This window comes from Orcinus orca, chromosome 16 (assembly GCF_937001465.1).
Source record: "Orcinus orca chromosome 16, mOrcOrc1.1, whole genome shotgun sequence".
NCBI classification, from domain to species: Eukaryota; Metazoa; Chordata; class Mammalia; order Artiodactyla; family Delphinidae; genus Orcinus; species Orcinus orca.
Window position 1 is genome coordinate 57,841,843 of NC_064574.1, and position 23,021 is coordinate 57,864,863.

General features: G+C 45.2%; 1 protein-coding gene across 1 annotated transcript in view; it reads right to left on the reverse strand.

The window, feature by feature from the left end:
* Positions 1-23,021, reverse strand: part of GRIN2A (glutamate ionotropic receptor NMDA type subunit 2A) — a 374,217-nt gene that overhangs the window by 314,860 nt on the left and 36,336 nt on the right. The window lies entirely within an intron of this gene.

Genomic DNA, 23,021 nt, shown 5'->3' on the forward strand with positions numbered 1-23,021 from the left:
AACCCTCCAAAGTTAACAGCTTGTACTATGTCTTTCTGCAGACACAGAAAAATGAGAGGGGAAATCTAAAGGTCATATCAGGGCCAGGAGAGCTTTCAATCCTGGGCATTAAGACCAGCTGACCCAACATTAATAGAGATATTAAAAATATACAAACATAAGGAAACCACATTTGAAAATCACAATGGGAGGGTTTAGATGCACGTGAAACAAGTTATATGATAGAGCATCTGGCAGCCATTATAAACATAAATAATTTTAAGGACACAGGAATTCCTTATGACATTCTAAATAAATAAAGCAAAATAACCAGCCATTATGCTAAAATTTTTGGCACCTATTATATATGGAATCATGTAAGGAAAAAGACTCGTACCCCCAAGCTCTCTAGATGGCATAGATAAAATGAGGCATGCATAAATCCCCACCTGAAATATGCAAGATGATGCACATTGTAGGGAAAGAAATTAGTGGAAGAGGTTTTTTTGATTTGGGGGCTTTTTTAAACTTTTTTTAAAATTTTTTAATTAAAAAAATTTTTTTCCGGTTAAAATAGTTTTTATTTAAAAATAAGAAAAACCCTCCAAACACCAGCACCTTAACACCACCATGCTGGCCCTACCATCACACATGGCATTGCTATAGCCTCCTGCTCTGTGGCTGATGCCAAGTTCCTTGAGGGTAGGGAGCATGACTAGTCTGTCTCTGAATTCCCGGTGCCTGGAAGCAGCCTGAAACCGAAAAGGTACTCAGATGGTGGCACAGTGGTTAAGAATCCCCCTGCCAATGCAGGGGACTTGGGTTTCATCCCTGGTCCGGGAAGATCCCACATGCTGCCGAGCAACTAAGCCCATGTGCCACAACTACTGAGCCCACGTGCCACAACTACTGAAGCCCGCGTGCTGCAACTACTGAAGCCTGCACGCCTAGAGACCAGGCTCTGCAACAAGAGAAGCCATCGCAATGAGAAGCCCACGTACTGCACTGAAGAGTAGCCCCCGCTCGCCACAACTAGAGAAAGACCGCGTGCAGCAAGGAAGACCCAACACAGCCAAAAATAATGAATAAAATGTAAAAAAAAAAAAAGGTGCTCAGATGATGTTTGTTAGATGAACAAATGTGAAGGCACAGGAAGAAATGGAATTTTTTAACAAAGTAAAAGGGCATTCCAAGAAATGTTGGGAAGTTAGCTCCTTCACTTCCGGAGAAAAAAGGAGAATGAAGCAGGAATGCAAAATACTCTTGTGAACAGCAATGCAACGGGCAGAGTGGGAGATGGGGGCACTCCTGAAGGGAGAGGAAGAAGGTAGGAAAGATGGGCCGTGTATAGAAAGGTAAACCTATGCATCACTCTTTCCTCCTCGGAACCTCCCAAGGTAGACACTGCCTTCATTTCCATTTTCAGGTAAAGAAATTAAGACAAAGGAACTGGACTAAAAACATAACATTCACAAATGGACATGTGGAGATCTGAAAACAGGTCAGTTGGCTTCGAACTCAGAGAAGTCTACCCCTAAAGGGACTTTGAGAAGCTAGCGAGCATGGTGTGGGGTGGCAGGAGGGGGGACCAGACTTTCTTATTGAAGGGATGTTGAAGTACAAGCCTGTGTACTTCAATCCTAACCACACAGAGGGAAGTTCTCTCTGTACTGGGAAGAGCCAGGCAGGAAATCTCAGCACGAGCCTATGGCCTTGACTATCCCCTGCTTCATCACTACATAACAGGATAAGTTCATGTCAGAAGATGGAAAAGAAAAGAAAGGTGGATCTGCTTGCACCAAAGGAAACCAAGGGGTATAAACAACGACAGCAGCCCCCAGAGAACATGATACATACCACCTCTTTCCTGCAACTCTGGTATGGAAACTACCATGAGCCAACTTTAAATTCACTGCAGGGTGTTGCACGGGGAGTACTCATGGGGTCCTGCTGAGTCTGCCTGTGTCCTGTAGCCTTTGACTAAATGCCCACACTCCTGCCAGCCCAGTTTAGCCAGCAGCCCAGCACCATCTCTGGAATTTGCAAACCAGAGCCAAAGGAAGGGGGACACGCGTCTGTGAACAAGAACTGTTATTTTTTCCGGAGTTCAGAAGATCCCTGAAAGTCCTGTCCCTCCCCGGGGATCCTGGCAGTCCAGAAGATTCCTGAGACGAAAATTAGCAGCTCATCTGAGATGAGCAGGTGCCAGCTGAGATAACCAAGGCCTAGATTATTGAGGATATTGTTTTGCTGCTGAGCTTCAGGGTACCGAAGTCAGAGGCACAGATTTAATAAACAAGAAGAAGAAGAATCAGGGCTTCCCTGGTGGCGCAGTGGTTGAGAGTCCACCTGCCGATGCAGGGGACACGGGTTCGTGCCCCGGTCCGGGAAGATCCCACATGCCGCCGAGCGGCTGGGCCTGTGAGCCATGGCCGCTGAGCCTGCGCGTCCGGAGCCTGTGCTCCACAACAGGACAGGCCACAACAGTGAGAGGCCCGTGTACCGTAAAAAAAAAAAAAAAAAAAAAAAAAAAAGAAGAAGAAGAAGAGGAAGAATCAATTTCACAAGTATTTTGAACTGCCTGCTATCTGACCACACTGGTCTAGGTGGTGAGGATACAGGTGAACAAAACACGCAAAATGCCTCCCATGGTAACATCCCTCTGGTGGGAAGAGCTGATGTTCTTGGGGATAATACTAGAGTTTCAGGGAGCACTCCACCTGCAACAGACAGACCCTGGGCTAGGTCCTTCTCATGCATGCCTCATCCAAGCCATCCACTGTCACATAGTTGCCAAGTGGGAGAGCCAGAAATCAAACCCAGGCCTCCAGATCACAGAGCTGGGACTCTTAGCCACTGCATGCACAGCCCTCATCTCTAAAAGAATCAGCATTCATTTGAGAGAGGATTTTGTGATTCACGATACTTGTGACCCTCATCGTAGCATGGAATCCTTGGCATCAGCATTCTGTAAGCTGGGGATAAATAGCTGTGGCTTGTCAGGGGAATCACATGAGATCCCCAATGCACATCAAGTTGGCATGTTCTGGGTGCTCAGCCGGGCGCCCTCAGTCATAAGCTCTTAGCAGCAATGTTTCAGATGATCCCATGCCATTCATGTCAAAATCGTGAACAGGGGCTTCCCTGGTGGCACAGTGGTTGAGAGTCCACCTGCCGATGCAAGGGACACGGGTTCGTGCCCCAGTCCAGGAGGATCTCACATGCCGTGGAGCGGCTAGGCCCGTGAGCCATGACAACTGAGCCTGCACGTCCGGAGAGTGAGAGGGCCGCGTACCGCAAAAAAAAAAAAAAAAGAGGAACCTATGCTGAGAAAATCATGAGAAATATAAAAATTTATGCACAAAGATGTTTATCACCATGTTATTTATATTAGTAAAACTTTCCATGAAAACAGCCAAAATATCCAACATTGGATAAGTGGTTAAATAAGCACCATGATGATATGATCTTATTAAGGCATTAAAAATGATGCTTGCAGAGAATTTGATAATACGTAAAAAAAAAAAAATGTAGATACGAACTCCATGTTTAAATTTTTCTCAATTATCAATATACATTTATTGATATATATTTATGTTTCTGTATGTGTGTACATAAACACACACACACGCATACATACATATACACACTGCTATGGACTGAATGTCCTGTCCCCCCAGAATTCATATGTTGAAAACCTAACACACAAGGTGATGATATTAGGAGGTGGGGCCTTTGGCAGGTGATTAGGTCATAAGAGTGGAGCCCTCATGAATGGGATTAGTGCCCTTATACAAGGGATCCCAGAGAGATTCTTCCTGGTTCTGCCTTGTGAGGACACAGGGAATACAGCACCATGAATAAGGAGGCTTGACCTCACAAGACACCAGATCTACCGATGCTATGATCTTGGACTTCCCAGCCTCCAGAACTATGAGAAATAAATGTTTTTTGTTTATAAGTCAGGCAATTTATGGTATTTCTGTCACAGCAGGTTGAAGAGACTAAAGCACATATATACACACACCAATGTACACATACATAGAAGAAAACTGAAGGAAAAATACTTTTGTGTTTAATACACGTGACAAGATTATTGATAATTTTAATTTTATTCTATATTCCCAAAACAATGGGCATATAACATTGGGATCAGATAAAAATAAATACAACAAAGATTATTTTCAGTTTTTTTTTTAAAGAAGACTCGTTTTTATTTATTTATTTTTGGCTGTGTTGGGTCTTCTTTGCTGTGCACGCGGGCTTTCTCTAGCTGTGGTGAGCAGGGGCTACTCTTCGTTGCGGTGCGCGGGCTTCTCCTTGCTGTGGCTTCTCGTTGCAGAGCACGGGCTCTAGGTGCACAGGCTTCAGTAGTTGTGGCTCACGGGCTCTAGAGTTCAGGCTCAGTAGTTGTGGCGCACAGGCTTAGTTGCTCCGTGGCATGTGGGATCTTCCCGGACCATGGCTCGAACCCGTATCCCCTGCATTGGCAGGCGGATTCTTAACCACTTCGCCACCAGGGAAGTCCCTATTTTTAAATTTTTAAAAGCCCATCTCATGACCTTGAAGAGTAGGGTCTTGAAGAATGAAGAACACCTTAAGAAGGAGAATTGGTTCAATCAGCAAACTACACCCCAGGACTTCATGGGACTGTGCTTTGCAATGCCGATGCTGAAATATGGTCTCAGGAAAGCCCCACAGGGGAATCGCTTGGCTACTTGAGAGAGAGTTGAAGGGGTTGTTTTCAATTTGCCCAATGGGGTATGGCTGTGCAAAGCCGAGAAAACTCCAGACGTGGAGGTTCCAGCCTGGATGAAATGAACCAAATCAAGACAAGCAGAGAGCGGAGGCTGCCGGCCCATCGCCCACAGAGTAATCATGACCTTTGAAAGCCGACTGTGTAAACGTGGGAGAGGGAGGTGGAAGATGTATCATGTGTCCCCAGCAGTCCCCAGGCACCTGCCACATGGATCCCAGGATGTCCACAGCTAGTTTGTTTTGGGGAGTTAAGAACACTGCCCACTCAACCAAAATAAGAATGACCTCTGCAAACAGTTATGCATCCACTGATTCCTCCAACAAGTATTTGCAAAGCCTAATCCAGACCCTGTGCTCAAAGCTGTAGTGATCTCACCCAGGAATCACAAACTAAAGTGTCCTACAGGAGCCAAGAAGAAGCAACAGTGGCAAAATGGAGAATTCATGCTTCATTTGATGGGGCAAAGTCAGCCCCCACCCCGCCCAGGCATCAAACCTGCACATTGTTTTTAAAACTTTTTTGTTTAAATATTTCTTATATAAAAGTAAGGGTTTTCTTTTTTCATTTAAAAAATCCCAATTTCCAGTTTTCCCTGAAAAATTGGACAAGCTGACAACAATGGACCCACATTTCCAGATAGCGTTAATCAGTTCACTTGCCTTTTTTCCCTTATTTATAATTCTCAGCTGGTTCCTTTAATTTTTTGAGTTTGAAGCCCCTACTATTGATGTTCCCTTCTGCTTCAAATGTGGGGCTTCCAATCCTCTGTTGGAATTGTGTGCAGAGGAAGAGTAACCTAGCCCTGAGTGAGAGTCTAAGAGGATTTTCCTTTGAATAAAGCACACAGACTTTGAGACTGTTGTTTGCATGATCTAAGATTTTTTTTCTCTCAGCTTACTTTGTGATTTCCTTATAGGTTCAAGATGCCAGACAACTGGTCTCCAGAAACACTGCCAAGTCTCTTTATTGAAGCTACTTGTTTTATCACCAATTTAGTATTTGTTTGCATATGTGTTTTAATTTGTAGGTAGTAGGAAAGACACTTGAAAATCTCTCACAGAGACAGTAGCTCTTCTTTGTGTTCCCCCATCAAAAATGCCAGAAATCTATCTTAAGGGGGATAAACAGAGCATCCTGCCATGTGCACACCCAGGGGTGGCTCCCCCTGCAAATCATCATCTGAACCATCAGGCAAAGCTGCTGGGGTATCCATATTAGTTACCACAGTCTGGCAGTTGTGCCCAGGTCAACAGCACCTTGATTTTATTATGCTGCAGGTGAAATTCACTGCATACCTGGTATTCCTGAGGCCTGACTTCTGCAACTGGATCCTAAGACTGGAAACGTCTTGTGTTAATACTGGGTCACAGGCATTGAGGGGAGACACAGTTTCCCAAAAGTATCCATTATTTCCTATTCCAAGCAAATATTGAAGGTGGGAAATATGGGGCATAAATACTTAGTACTCTTTTTTGCTTTTTTTGAGAGTGACTGGAGGAAAGGGGAATGTCTCCGTTTAGGCTTTCTCTAAAGCAGACCCTGAGATGAGAAATCATGGGAATGTGGTTTAGTTGGGAGGGGACCACAAGTGATGTAGTAGGAAAGTAAGACAGGAAGGGGAAGGAAGCCAACACAGGGGCATTAATGGGAGGGTTACTGCTGCGGCAACTGGGACTCAATTCCACAGGGGACCTTCTGACACTCAGTGGAGAACATGCCTCAGTATTGTCTCCTTGAGCCACGAGGAAGCCAAGATATCTATACACCAACTTCTGCTCCCCATGGTTGAGGGTGGCTCTGGGGAGCATTTAGTCCCTTCCACTTCTGGTCTGCCATATGCAGGAGCCAAGCACAATCCTATGGCCAGAGAAAGCCCTTAGGCACAGAGGTAACCATGCTCAGGGTAAGGAGCCATCATTGTGTTGGGAACTGTCCACCTAAGCTTCATATGACCCTCAGGGTGGTCCAAGACGTTATGGGCAGGACACCAACAACATAGCTAAAAGGGATATTCTGGCTCACCCAACTTTAAAAAAACAGTGGTAAAGCTGACTTCATGCACAGCTGCATTCAGGGCCCAAAATCTGTCATCAGGACTTAGGTACTCTCCTTCTTTCTACTCTGCCATCTTCTGGTTGGCTCCAGTCACTGCCTCCAAGTGGAAGGAAGATGGCGGCAGTAACTTTATTCCCTACATCTTTTTAGATTCCCTTATTAACTCGAAATACCATCTTTTCCCCCAAGAGCTCTTACCTTTAGAGATACATACTGAAAAATATATAGATGTAATGACACAATGTTGAGAATTTGCTCCAAAATAATCCACTGTGGTTGGTGATATAATGAATCAAGATTGTCCATAAGTTAATAAATGCTGAAGCTGGGTGGTGGATACATGAGTTTCCTCTGTGTATTATTATACTGTTACCTCTATTTTTGTGTATGCTGGAAAGTTTTAATAGTAAAAAGTTAATTTGGGGGGCTTCCCTGGTGGCGCAGTGGTTGAGAGTCCGCCTGCCGATGCAGGGGACACGGGTTCGTGCCCCAGTCCGGGAGGATCCCACATGTCGCGGAGCAGCTGGGCCCGTGAGCCATGGCCGCTGAGCCTGCACATCCGGAGCCTGTGCTCCGTAACGGGAGAGGTCACAGAGGTGAGAGGCCCGTGTATCGCAATAAATAAATAAATAAATAAATAAATAAAAGTTAATTTTGAAAAAAGGATCTCTTTCGCTCAAGTTTGAGCTAACGTCTGATTTCATTTCATCGGCTACTCCTGGGCCACTTAACCATCCCTGAACTATTCACTGTGACCAGGGGAATATAATCACCCCAGTGGCCCAGGCCTGAGCCATATGCTCCACTTCTGAACTGGGGGAAATCTCCACAAGAAGCTCAGGGGCCACAGCAGGGAAGGGACTTAAAAGAGGTTAATCAGATACAATTGCCAGAAGAATGTTCATGAGTGTGAGGTGCAAAATATAGGGTTCCACTGTATAAGAGGACTGGAAATAGAGTGGACATCGGGTATCTCTGCCCACCCAGCACCACCTTCCAGGGATTACAAAGCTTTTTGCAACAGCTTTCCAGGTTTTCCCTAAAGAACTGTCCCTCTCTACCTCTCAATCCATGTGCATTGGGAACCCCTCGTTCCAGCAGTGCACATGTGACCTGGTCCAGCCAATGAGAGGGAAGCTATTGGTGACTGGTGCAAGGATGTGCACATGACACCAGACTGGCCAATGAAACTCAACCCTGTGACATTCTCTGGAGCCCTTCCCCCTGAGGTGGCTCAGCTGAATGATGAATGTCTGCCCCTGCCGTTGACATCTTTGCCATCACTTGAAGAGAGTCCGCCAAAGAATGTCTGACATAGAGGAAGGCGGAACCAAGAAACAGAGAAAAAGAGGTTCTGATCACATTGTCGAGCATCTGTACTCAGCCCTGCTGGAGACCAAATACCCTGAACTCTTTAGTTATATGATCAAATAAATATCCCTTTTTATCTTAAAGCTCTCTGAGTTGTACTTCTGATACTTAGATCCCTGGCTAATAAAGTATGATCACCCCCAATGCAGTACTTGGAGTTCGTCCTGACCTGACATCGGCGTAGAGCTGGGGGTACAGTTCTACAAGCACATATGTTGTAATTTTCAGGTTAACAAGTAAAACCTTGTTTGAATGGGTGCTTCTAAAGGTGTGAACAATATTGCTCATTCTTTCATGCCCTCTGCAGACATTTACTGAATGCTTTATATGTGCCCAACCCTGTGCTAGGTATTGGGGATAGAGAAATTAACTATGTACCATCCATGTCTCCAATCCTGGTAAAGGAGAGAAGAAATGCAAAGAGAGACAGACTGCTGAACACAGAGACCTGGCTTCTTACCCCAGCTCCCACTCTAACAGCACATAGAGGAGGACTCTATGCAAGACTCCCCCCATGTTGAAGAAAGCACTCTACATCAACAGGCTCCTAGGGAATTTTCGTGACCAGAGAGTATCACAGAGTTTGAGTCAAGATGAGCAATTCAATACCGATTCATTCTGTCTGATCAGAAACCATCAGGAGTCTAATTTTCAATGGGAAGGGAGCATAAATAAAGTGATATCCAGGCCGAGGCTCTTAAGAAGGGGGCATGCCTTCTCCTTATTCTTCCTTCTGCTGATTGGAAACAGAGGACAGTGAGATCTTGGGGATTGGAAGAGCCACAGTGTGGCAGAAGCCTGGGTCCCCGAATCACCATGTGGAGGAAAGCCGTTCACCAGTCAGGAAGACTGTTACATGAACAAGAAACAAACTTCTACTGTGTTAAACCACTGAAATTCTGGGTATTTTTTATTACAGCCTCTACCATTATCTTTACGTACTTTGAATTAGAATGTGTTTCACCCATTCCTCACAAATGGATATCTTTGCTGTTCTTCAAAACCAAGAGGAAGGGATGTTCCAGCTTTATTTGATCAGCTGTTCTCATTCGTATTTTCCAGGAATCTGTTAGTGCCTACAAGTCAGAGTCTGTGCCTTATTCATTTCTATAGCTTCCACACATTTCACAAATAGCAGATTTAACAGGAAAGGAAATAACCTGTTCAAGGAAGGAAGGAAGGCTTTCTTTTTGTCTAACCCAGTGCTAGGGGCCATTTCACCACAGAGGACATTTGGCAATGCCTGGAGACATTTTTGGTGTCACAACCGGGGATTATTACTGGCGTCTAGAGGGTGGAGGCTAGAGATGCTAGAAAACCTCCTACGATACACAGTACAGCCCCCACAATGAAGAATTTCCTGCTCAAAATGGCCATAGTACTGAGGGTGAAAAGCCCTGGTGTAACCTGAGGTCACCTCCCCAACTTGATCAATTAATCACTTCATCGCTTTTTCAGGCCTCCTTCTCTTACTGAACTCTGCTGGGTCCTGATGCCAGTGAACACTTTTCTCAGCTTCCTAATTCATGAAACATTAATTTTCTGGATGTGTCTTAGAATTTTGCCTCCTGATAAAAGTTCTCTTTTTTAATTCATTAAGTGAGAGAGAGAGAGAGAGTGTGTATGTAGGTGGGTGGATGGGTGGGAGGTGAGCAGACCAGAAAGACTCCACATTTAAACACATGGGAAAACAGATCTCCTGTCTGAAATACACTCATGATCTCTTTTTTTCCCCCCCTCCCTCTTCCTATGCAGGTGTTTTGGGTTGCCAAAAAAAGAGACCCATCCCAGTTAGTTCAAGAAAAAAAAAAACCTGTTTATTTGTAAGGACACATGCAGCCTGCCACTGGAAAACCTCTGTATTCTTATCCTCTCTCTGTCTCTGTCTCCCCCTCTCCACGTTCTCTTATTTCTGCCTCCCTCTGGAGTCTTCACCCCACTGTCCCCACCCACAGACTTCCCTTGATCAGCTTCTGGCCGTATCCCTTCAGCTCCCATATCAACTAGGCTAACTGGAAAATCCTATCCGATTTCTAACACAAAACCCCACAGTCAAGTTCTTTTCAAGCCCAGCCACAAAAGTCATCGGTCATCAGACGGTCTGTGGATTGACTGCACTTCAATTAGTGCAAAACCCTGGTCAAACCAGCCCTGCAAAGGAAGAAGGGACGAAGCCTCAGGAAGCAGGTGCTATGAGCTGGCAACCATGACAACTGGCCTCCCTGGTACACTGTCTCTCTCACATGCTCCTACCCTTCGTCCCAAGTGATGACAACCACGGAGTTAAACTGAGCTACCAGCAGGACAAACCTACCTCCCAGGCCCAAGAGGTCACCTAATCATTTTGCCCCTTGTATGGGCTTGCATCCCTGCTGAGGGACGGTCGCCCACCTTGTCTGGGAATACTTTTTTAGAGGATCCCAACTCTTGGTCCTCAGTCTCAGCAGCTGCGAAGGGGAAGGAGATGGGGCTTTTCAGAATAACATTTAGATTACCCCACAGATAGCTTCCTCCCCTGGAATCGCTCACAACAACAGCATCCACCATAGGCTAGGGCCCACATGTCTCGTTCTGGATCCCTGTGACTATGGAAATCAGGTAGCTCTCAAGAAACCCTGGAACACAAAGGCAGAAGCTCATCCATTGCTATAACACCAATGCAAGAGGCTTCCAATGCAAGCGCAGTCACAGCTGGGTCCAGCCGCACTTGGCGGGGTTTCCAGGCCACTCTGACTGAGTTGAAATCATTATGCTGTTTCTTTCATTGCACAGGAATGTGGGGGTCTCTCTAAACTACGGCTCATAGCAAAGCGCACAGGCAAACATGACGAGAAACCTGTTCTCCCTGGGAGAGGAGGGAGAGCAAATGCTGAAATTTTCGACACTTTAATATAACACCAGCCTTGGCGAATTTTACTCAATATGAAAGATTTCAAATAATGGGAACACTGTCAGGCAAAAAGAGAGGAGAAAAAAGCAGAATGTGCATAACATCTCACATAACCCTAAAAACAAGAGGGAAACATGGTTTAATTAAAATAAAGTAAAGGGTTGCTTCTAGGCTCCTGGAAACCCTTTTCAGAAAAACTTCATGTTAGACGAGCCTCAGTCCAGTCCAGCTGGAGTTCATTCAATGCCCTTTCTTTTGGACGCTACCAGCTGTGAAATGGGTAAACTATTGACAAATATGTTATTTTTCCAACTGCACCCACACTCAAGAGCTTAAGCAGCAAAATCCTCTAATAATATTTGGCCCCAAGTCAGAATGCATTATACACTTCCTGTAGCCAGGGCCAAAAAACTCAGAAGAAACCTTGGCACCCTGCAAAAGGTCCCTTTTTAGCATCAGCTGTCCCCTTGACAGTTTGTTAAAGCTGGAGGAGTATTAATCCAAGTGAAATCTCTTTCAGGAGACTCTTAGTAAGGAAGCTATAAGACGGGGGTGGGAGGGGACGGCTGCAAAGTGCAGGAACACTGCAGCAGGTTAGGCTATTCAGAAAGAGCTATTTTCTCCCAAATCCTGTAATTGCCTGGAGCAATTGAAGGTCATTAAAGACATGCTGCTATCAGATTCCTCCCAGAAAGTTTATGCTTTGATTAGTTTCCTGATGCTTATTTCCTAAAAGGCTCTTTTTGTCCCTCAAAAGAAAAAAATGAGGAGCATTAAAATTTTTTTAAAGGAATTAGATGAATAACCTGCTAAATGTAGCTTGGCAAGATGAAAGGAAACAGCAAAGATGAAAATGGTGCTGGCCTTCCTGGGGTCTGCTGCTAGATGGGTGATGCATGGTCAGCATATCCTCTCCCCGAAAATGAGGCGCCTCAGAGGTACACAACATCAATCATCTTCTACACCACCACTCATCTTTTGACTGGAACACAACCACATACCTCATTGGTAAACCCCATGTAAGCTTCCTGTGGCCCTTGGGGCGTTTATAGATCTTGAAAGGTTAAAACAAAAACAACAAAAAACCACCTCTCCTTGTCTGTAAGGATTCAGCTGTCTAAGGGAACATCTACAAGGACTCAGTGAGATAAAGAAGTAGAGCTGCCCAGTGAGTGACAATGATTAAACATATATATAGCTCACAATGCCAGTGTTTCGAGTCAAAGAAGGAAATCAAAGTATTTCCCCCAACACAGTAAGATGCAGCCAGTTTCTCTTGGATCAAAGGCCCTTTTGTCCTCACCATATTTGCAGATGTGTGAGTCACAGGCAGACCTAATGCGGTCATTACCTTCCCCATTTGTAGAGACGTCATTTGCCAAAGCTTCACCTGCAATCTGGACACCTTCAGCCATGCTAGCTCAGGGGCTCCCTGGTCACTTAGATGTAATACTATAGCAATAGTATCCTGCAGACAGCAGCTGCCTCTTTTTATTATTTTTTTTAAAGCCCTGGATCAACTCTGTAAGCTCATTTTGCTTTTATTTTTGTTGAAGGTACTAAATTAGTCATCACTCATCCCCCCAGCAAAGGAGGCAACGGCTCATTAATGCCATAATTTGTAAGATATTGAAATTGCAGGCTGTCTCCGAGAATCCACATGCCCTAAATCTCCAGCTTTTGACTTCGGGAATATCACACTTATTTCACAACCACACAGCTTCTGGAGCAGCATGTCTCAAACTTTACCACAGACTCGAATCACTGGGAGACTTTGTTATATGTAGATTCTGACCCAGTCAGTCCGGGGCGGGGGCCTGAGCGTTGGTATTTCTAAAAAGCTCCCAGGGGATGCTGAAGCTGCTGGTTCCTGGACCACACCTTGAATAGTGAGGGCCTGGGAAAGCTTTACTTATTTAACCAGTTAGTAGATTACGTGGTGGTTGAGCCCTCAAGCTCTGAAGTCATATAACCTGGGTTTATAGCCAGTCTCTGCTATTTACCCTTTCTAACTTTCCTTGTGCCTCAGTTTCCTCATTTGCAGAATGGTACGCAAAATAACAGCAAAAATAGAGTTGCCATGAGGATTAAATGCAGCAGTAGGTGTAAGGCTCTGAGCACGGCACATGGCACATAATAAACAGCCAAGATGTGAGCTGTTGCTGCTCTGGTTTCCTCTCACAGGTCCCCTGGGTCCACCTCCCTCCCAGCCAGAGGAAACCCAGAAGAGTCCCCAGAGACAGAGGATGTGAAACTGAAAGTTTCTAACCCTCACAATGCAAACTACCAGCTTAGTCTTTTTAATAAGAAAGGTCTTGTCAGCACATTCTACCATCATAGTTTGAGAAGGGCTGTGTATGCATGTTTTCCAAAAGACAGGCCATGCTGTATGGTGGAAAAAGAATATGGGTTTTGGAATCAGGCAACCCAGTGTGCACATTCGTCTCTGACAGCCTCTATTTACTCACCCGTAAATGGGGATAATAAAACCTACCATACAGGGATGCTGTGTGGATCAGGGATAATGTATGCAAAGTGCCTGCCCCACGTGCAGTAGGCACTCAATAAATGGAAGCTGTTATTATTATGTTACCATCAAAATTCCATTTGCACAATGACAAGCAGGAGAGGAAACCAACAAAACTGGCAACTTAGCCTGGATAATGCTTTGTTCATCCAGGAGAACAAAAGCTATTTGCTAACCTGAAATGGATGATAAATGAGGACAAGACTGCTCAGTGCTTGGGTGCAGAGCTTTTCCGTGGCCTTAGATACAGGGGATTGAAGTTACTGGATGCAAGAGGTTTTTCCATGTGGCTCACAATATTGTGAAGTTGGCCATGTGTCAGCTGCTCTACTAGACATTCAGTGGTGACCCAGACAGAGGTCCCACCCTCAACGAGTGCCCACCTCATGGAGGAGATACAATCACATAAATGAACAGATAAAAGTTAGAGCTGTGTAAGGTTCCTGAAGGGCAGGCTCCTAAGAGAGCAGTTAACAGGATTCTCACAGAAGGCCTCTCCGAAAAAAGATATTTAATCTGAGTTTTGAAGGATAAGAAAAAGGCAATCAGGTGCAGAGCAGTGGAAGAGCATTCTAGGCAGAGGGAACCGTGAGTGAAAAGGCTCTGGGGTTAGAAACAAGGAGAACGGTAGAAAATGAAGGCAAAAAAAAGCAGGTAGCAGCCCAATCACGCAGGGCCTGGCGGTGAGGACACTGGATGTCATTCCAAAGACCATGTGATGCCAATAAACAGGGGATGCCACACATCTGTCCTACAAACCCTAGACTGAACACTGAGCAAATCAAGCCCCACGGTGGCTTGAGACCATGGGGTCAGGACTTGACTTCTGAAAGCCTTCTGCTTCCTACTAGAGATTGAAGGTCTTTGACCCTGGTGACACCCCTCCGCCCCAGCGTGGAATTTCTTAAAGCCTTTTGGATTCATTGCCAAAACGGCAGGGGAAGCAAAGAACATGCGGCTTTACCTGGAAGTACCAGGAGGCACTGGATAGAGACACCCCAAACCCTTGTTAGGAGAAGTCAGAACCTCCAGAGACAGTGCTGAGTAAACACACTATTGACCAGCCTGTCCCTCCACCTCGGGCTCTGCACTCCTAAGGAATAAGTAAATCCCAGACATAAATTGCCCCCGGCAGCCTCCCTCAATTACACAAATCCAAGAAATGACAGGGAGAGGCAGAAATTCTCCTCCAGTGAAGCTGAAAGCCGAGAGCAAAGCAAGAGAGCTAAAATATAATCCCCATGCCGCGAGCAGCCAGAAGGAAGCAGGGCTCCCCGAGTACCCCGGTCCCCAACTGCTTAGCTAAGTCTGTCTACACAAGGCTGAGTGGCCAAGAGCAAAGGAGACGCCTTAACAACTACAGGGATGATTCAGGCACCCAGGGACAGGAGAGGGAGGGTACCTTCTTCCTCTGCCAGGAATCTAGGCATAATGCAGGACGGGGCAGGAGACGGGGTAAGAGGAGGCTTGAGGCCAGTCTTTCCCTGTCCTCAGCTCACTAGATAACAGCGAGAGTTCTCGCATACTCAGAACAGAGGAGGTCTGACACATTCACACCTGCAGGGGAGCCGGGGTGAAGACAAAATACAGACAAGGAAGCAGCCAAATCGCAGAAGGGAGGGGCCCAGAGCTCCCTTCCCCCTGCCACCCCATGATTCCCACTAAAATGAAGTAGGACGCCTCTGAGAAAGCCCCTTCCAAGTGCCCTGTTTCACTTCCTTACCTGTGATTTTGCTTTCCTTAATTATAAAAGTAATTTGGAGTCCCTCTTAACACTTCTGGGTTCTCTGATTGTCTTGGTTATTTTATTTTAATATTTTGTATTATTAGTGGGTTTCAACATTTTCTCAGGGGTTTACTGACCTTTGTGTTTTTCTCCTCTAACCACTTGTTAATTTTCCTAGTCAGTTTTTCTTTTGGTGCATTTGCCTTTTTCTTAATTTGTAAGTAATCTTTTTATATGAACGATATTAACCCTTTGATAAACTGCCAACTTTTTCCCCTCCCACTAGCTGGTTTCTATCAATTTTTATGGCATTTCTTGAATTCTCTGAAAGGACCACAAAGCAGCCATCTAATTCTGCCAAAAATATTCTCTGCCTTTGAAATAGGGTTTCTAGAATCTCCGTGAATCATCTGCTCACGTGCCCAAAAATGTCTCAGAAATCCTTTGCTTTTATAAACCACACCATTTATAAACTAAACCTTTGGCACCAATCTACTCTTTTTCTGCCTGTGTAGAAGCCGTGACCAGATCTGGGAAACTTCTGAGTCACACTGAAGTGCTGAGGTCACCGTAACCAAAGCACAGTCTCTTGATGGCTTGGAGATGCCCTCAGTCACTATAAACACCAAAGTTCACACTCGTCCGCCCCACTCAACCCCTTTCATTCACCTCCATTCCTTTTAGTCTAAAAGACTCCCTGACAGCAACAGGTGCCAAGCATCCCTCACAGGAACTTCATATCAAAACCTGACTCCACTGGTACAAGACAGAGGAATCCGTGATGGTGTTTATTGACTATACGCTCTATGTGAATCACCTGTGAGCTGTGCCATCTGAAAAAACGGAGCACTTCATGCTCATCGTATGCTTTCTCACCCCCATACCTTTGCAGGTGATCTTCCTCTACCTAAACAACACCTCCCCACTTCCATACGTCACCCAGGTTGGCCAACTTCTAATCATCTTTCCAATCTCAGCTTAACCATCACCCCCTCTTCACCAGCAGCCAGGCTGGAACAGACACCCCTCCACCAAGAACCCTTAGGATCATTTCTAGCACAATTGTATAATTATGTATAATTGCCTGTTTACCTGTCTCCCCGGCCCTTGAAGGCTTGAACTGTGTCTTTCACCACTGTATCCCCAGCAGTGAGCGCAGAGCCAGGCTCATGGCTCACAATCAGTACATATTTGTGGAATCAATGGATCATTTCAAGTGTTAGAATAAGAAAAGGGGGGGGGCTTCCCTGGTGGCGCAGTGGTTGGGAGTCCGCCTGTCGATGCAGGGGACACAGGTTCGTGCCCCGGTCCAGGAAGATCCCACGTGCCGCGGAGCGGCTGGGCCTGTGAGCCATGGCCGCTGAGCCTGTGCGTCCAGAGCCTGTGCTCGCAACGCGAGAGGCCGCAGCAGTGGGAGGCCCGCATAGCGCAAAAAAAAAGGGTTAGCCCCATCGCTATCTGCAGAGGTCCATACCAGGAGTATGTATAAGAGTATTTAGCTCTTATACAGTGAAGAATTAAACCTTTCCCCAAAAGAGGGTTGGGCTTTCCTTTGGCTTCTCAGTAAGCCCTCAGAATGTTTTTGTTTGCACAGGGGACTTGAATAACACTGGATATAATCTAACAATGGGATTTAGGGTGGGGGCTTTGAGTTACATAAATCAGCTCAACTGGGGACTGAAATCACTCATGTAGGCAGTCAACCACAGACCCAATAGTTGGAGCATCAAGGCTTGGCAAGCTTCCCTGGTTGCCAGTACTGCATGCTGTTGTCACACATCCCTGCTGGGAAAGTAGCACTTCTCCATGGGAAGAAGACAACTGGAAGTTTCCATGTCTGGAACTTTCCCGGACTCTGCCCTATGTGCCTCCCTTGGTCGCTTTTAGTCTGCATCCTTCACTGTAATAAACCATATTACAGCTTCCAGTGAGTTCTGTAAGTTTCTAGTGAATTATCGACACTGAGGGTGGTCTTGCAGAACCCAACACTTGCGACTGATACCAGACATGAAGGTGGTTTTGTGGACTGTACTCCCTCAACCTCGCAGTTCCTCTCTCTTAAAGACACTCTGAGGGCAGTGGCTGTAATAAGAACTCACCTGGAAAATGTGAACCATAAAGGACAGGCCCGATGTATGGAATGTCAAGACTGGCAAAGCCATCACTGTGGATGCCTCATTCATTAAAAGCAGCCTTGGAATGCAGCACGCTCCTCTCCACTGTCCCACCCCCCTGGATGGAGATGGGCAGCACTCGCCAGGCAGGAGAATGAATCATGAGTGCATACTTGCTGCTCCCCCTCTCTCCGACAGATGACTGGGCAAAAATAGAAGAGAATTCCTTCCCTATAAATATCTTTACATGCTAAATGTCTCTAAAAAGCACCATGTGCCAAGCTACTCTGTTAAGAAACAGATGCAGAACAGATGCAAAGGCCCATGAGGTAGCTGAAAAGTTAAAGAATTTTTATTCAACGAGAGGCAGAAAAAGTTTCTTGGGAGCATAAATATGATCAAGGCTGCCCAAGGCAACTGGAGAGCTATGGAAAGTCTGGCTCCCAGCTTGTAACGTAGCATTTCTTACCATGTCATTTTCAAAGCATATATAAGTGTGTGTGTATGTGTTCCCTCCATGGCCACTCTTAATCCATTCATTTAACAAATATTTACTAAGCACCCATTATGTGAACAACTCTCTTCTTAGGATATAAGATACAGGGGTGACCAAGACTAAGTTCCCTGCTCTGAATGGACACACAATGTGTCCCAATGGAAGGAGTCAGATAAAACATAAACAAAATAACGTTTAGATAGACCTACGCTACAGAAGAAAATAGAGCTGACAATATAGTAATGTTGAGCATGGAGGCCACCTGAACTTGAGTGAAAGGCAGCAACATGGAGATAAAACTTGAATCATGAGAAGAAGCCAACCATTGGAAGATCTGGGGGAAGAAAATCCCAGGCAGAGGGGACACAGAGGTGGTGCTCAGGATTGCTCCAGGAAGAGAAAGAAGGGACCAAAGAAAAGGAGAACAGGATTTGGTCTGAGATGTGATCAGGAGATCAGGGCAAGCCTTTTAGGCCATAGCAAAAAACTGATTTTAATTCTTGGTAAAATGGAAAGCTGTAGGAAGGTTTTAGTAAGGATGAGTGTGATTAGATTTATGGGTTTTGTTGTCGTTCTTAATCACTCAGGCAGCTAGGTCAGGCACTGATTGTAGGATATCAAGGCTGGAAACAGAGCCCACTTTGGAAGTTGTTGCTGCCACTGACAGTGGTTCACATAGGGAGTCACAGTGGAGATGGAGACATATTTTATGGCTACGTTTTGAAGGTAGAGCTGGCGGCACTTGCTGATGATTTGGACATAGCAGTTAAGAGAAAGAGACATCAAAGATGACTCCTAGGTTTGTAGTTTGAACAGCTAAATGGAAAGTGGGGTCATTTACTAAGATAGGAAAGGTAGAAGGAGGCACAGATTTGGGGACACGCTAAAGGTGAGAAAATGAAATTCAGAAAAGCCACACAGCCGGGCAATGGTGGAGGCAAGGTTTGAATGCTGGTCCCTGGGACTCAAAATGACAAAGCAAGCTGAATTTCCAAGCCTGGTTCAGAGAGGAGTTGAAGGAAAAATCACATCAGTCCCAGGAAAATTCAGGGCATGCCACACAGCTGATCTATTTTCAGCATCCACTCCTGTGAAGGCTACTTGTAGAATCATATAATTAATAGAATTTTTGAGCTAAACAGATCCTTAGGCTCAAAGGGACACCTGCATCTTTGCAAACATGATTCACAGAACGTTCCCTGAGTAAGCAAATGGGTCGGGCTGCTGAGTAGCCTTTGCTTTGAATGGAGCTCCGGACACAGACCCATCTTCCAAACCATCCTTTCCGCTTCCTCCCCACTGTCAAAAGAAACAGGACATTATATAAACCTTCTGAAATGCCAAAAGGAGGAATTCTATATTTAACTCCCCTCCCAGCATCCAAACATGACGTGACGGAATGTTGAGGATCCAATTCAACAATATTGAGTAACAAGGAGATAACCCAGGGGACTCTCCCCTTCTCCGTTTTCCTCCAACTTCCTGTCTCCAGCCACCCACTGTCATATCTTCATTAAGGAAGTTCAGAAGCAGCTGGCGTGGCTCAGGCAGATCCCCGAAAAAGCAAACAGCTGGGGGAATTGAAAGGATTATGCTAATAGAGATGCTATTAACACTGGCATAGCTACCAGGCAGCTGGAACTCAGAGCCAATCGTGGGCTCTTCCTCCCCTTCAGCAATCCCAAGAAGTGTGGGGACTAAGGAATGAGAGGGAAGGAGGCAGCTTTATAAAACCCAATGCCCTCGAGGCTGGAGAAGCACATGAAATGGAACTTCAGCTACTGCATCTCCGAAGCTGAGACCTTCGTTAGAAAGGTGCTGATAAAAAAAAGTCACGTCTATGAGACTGCAAGAGCTGGGATGATGGCAGGAGCCGATCAAGAAGGCATGCAGTGAGGCTCCTGAATACACTTACTGAGCAGCTTGCATGCTGTAGGCGATCAATAAATATAAAACACAGAGCCTGGTGGAGAACAGGTTTTAATGAGACCAGAAACAGCGTACAGAGTGGGCTGCCATGGTGAAGGGCCATGGAGACGCTAGGCAACCAGCCTCATCTCTGCAGGTCCCGTGTCCTCGACTCTCCCCGGGGTGTTCTCAGTTACAAAAAGAAAGCAGGGCTTCCCTGCTGGTGCAGTGGTTAAGAATCCGCCTGCCAATGCAGGGGACACCGGTTCAAGCCCTGGTCCGGGAAGATCCCACATGCCGTGGAGCAACTAAGCCTGTGAGCCACAACTACTGAGCCTGCGCTCTAGAGCCCCCATGCCACAGATACTGAATCCCACATGCCTAGAGCCAGTGCTCCACAACAGGAGAGGCCACCACAATGAGAAGCCCACGCACCACAGCAAAGAGTAGCGAAGTAGTATGCACTCGGCACAACTAGAGAAAGCCCGCACACAGCAACAAAGACCCAACACAGCAAAAAATAAAATTAATTAATTAAAAATTAATTTATTTATAAATTAATTAATTAAAATTAATTTATAAAAAATTAATTAATTAATTTTAAAAAAGAAAGAAAGAAAGAAAACCAACTCAAGGGAAAATTCATGGGGACGTTGGAACCTGAGGGAGCCCTCCCTGGCATGGCTCAGGTCTACTGCTCCAGTCTCATCATGAATGGTGCTTCATTCAATCAAAAAAAAAAAAAAGGAAAGGAAGGAAGGGAGGGAGGGAGGAGAGGGAAGGGAGGGAGAGGGACAGAGGGAGAGAGAGAGAGAGAGACAGAGAAAGGAAGAGAGAGAGAGAAAGAAAAAGAAAGAGAGAAAGAAAGAAAGGAAGAAAGGAAGAAAGGAAGAAAGAAAGAAAGAAAGAAAGAAAGAAAGAAAGAAAGAAAGGAAGAAAGAAAGAGAGAAAGACAGAAAGAGAGAAAGAGAGAGAGAAAGAAAGAGAGAGAGAAATCCCCAGGACAGAGCAATAAATAAGAGAAAGACTGAGGGGACCTCTACCCTCAGGGAGTTTCCAGGCCCCTAGGGGGGCAACAAGCATACTGGAATAGGAAAGTACCTCATGTTATAAACCCACAGAGGAAGAGCATTCATTCCAGCCGAGATCAGGGACGACTTCCCAGGAGAAGTGGCTTTTGAACAGGAAATGAGGAATCGTAAGAGGGTAGCCAATTTAAGAGGCAGAGAAGAGAGGTCCACGTGGGGAACATGGTGTATGCAAAGGCTTGGAGAATCTGCTCTTCCCTTTGCTTGTAATATGCTTGTGCCCCTTATCTGCCATGGATCCTGTGTTCCTCCCCCCAATATCACTTTGCCTAGCGTTCTATAACAGGAAGAGTAATTCATCATTGTTATTAGTATTTTGATGTTTTGTTGTTACTACTACTACTACTGTTATCATTATTTTATTTATGAGCACTTAGTATGTGCCAGGCACCATACTAAGCATTTTACCTACATTATCCTCTTTTTAGCCCCACGTCCCTATAAGAAAGATGCCACTATGATCTCCATTTATAGGTGAGGAAACTGAGGTCCAGAGAGGTGAAATAACTTGCCCACAGTCACATAGTCAGTAAAAGTGGCAAAGTTGGATTTGAGCCCAGGTAATATGACCCCAGTGCATCTAAATATCTGGTATACCACTTTCCACTAGGTCATCACACGTACCATATGTAGCAAAGCTTCACATTGAACTATGTCTTCATGGCTTTCCAACCTACCCTTTTGCCCACTTCATATCCTTCAGCATTTATCATTCAAGAGTCCATAAACATTGGAACCAGCTGGACATGGGTAAATCCCAGACTTACTAGCTCTATCATTTTAGGCAAGCTACCTGAACTTTTAATGCCTCAGTTGTCACAATCACAACATGGGGATAGTAAAACCTACATCCTGAAGGACTGATTAAAAAATTAAACAACATAATATATTTAAAGAGTGTAGCAGAAGGCTGGCCCGCAGATGGTATTAGTTTCCTATTGCTGCTGGAACAAGTTACCACAAACATAGTGGCTTAAAACCCTGCAAATGTATTATTATCTTAGAGTTCTAGAGATCAGAAGTCTAAAATGGGTCAGCAGGGCTTCCTAGAACTTCCTTCCCAGCCCTAGGGGAGAATCTTGCCTTTCCAACTTCTAGAGGTTGCCTGCATTCCTTGGCTCATAGCCACAACACCCTAAGCTCTGTTTCCACTATCACGTCTCCTTTGACTCTCACACTTCTGCTTCCCTCTAAGTACCCTTGTGGTTACACTGGACCCACCCAAATAATCCAGGATAAGCTTCCCATCTCAAGATGGGAAGAGTTTTAACTTAATCGCATCTTCAAAGTCCCTTTGCCCCCAAAGATAACATATTCTCAGGTTTCAGAGATCAGAAGGTGGATATCTTTGATGGGCCTTTATTCTGCCTACCATAGTCTACTCTCTGGCCCCCAAAGATTCACATCTGTCCCACGGGCAAAGAACCGTCACCCTATCTCCCACAGTTTCAACCTGTTATAGCAACAACTCAAAATCCAAAAATCTCATCTAAACCTCATCAGCTCAAAAGTCCCAAATCTTATCATCTCAATCATCTAAATCAGGTATAATCCATCCTGGAGCAAAATTTCTCTCCATCTGTGGTCCTGTAAAACTAGGAAACAAATTATCTGCTCTCAAAATACAATTGTGGGACAGGCATAGGATACCAGTTATAGCCATTCCTGATCTAAAAGGGAAACAAACAATGGAAAGAAAAAACCTAGTTACCACAACCTAGTTACCACACCCAAGTAATTTTGAAATCCAGCTAGGCAAACAAACATTCGGTTTCAAGTATGGAGATAATCCTCTGTGTTTCAAGACTGCCTTCAGAGTAATCCATCCTTTTTCACGCGAGGTAGCATGTGTTTGCAGCCTAGTAGTTTAGAAGTATGTTTCTTGCCTGTAGAATTCTGGGAGTGTGGTCTTCTTTCATTTCATCCTCTCTCTGTTTCCTTCGGACTAAATTGGCAATGTTCCCACTAGTATGAAATTTCAAGAACCTTGTGGGTCTCCTGTGTATTTCATAGGGATTCATTCCATTAGACAAGAGGCTCTTCCACAGACCTTTTCTAAATATTCCACTCTATCCCTGGCTTCTGTTTAGACGGCTGAGAGTCACACA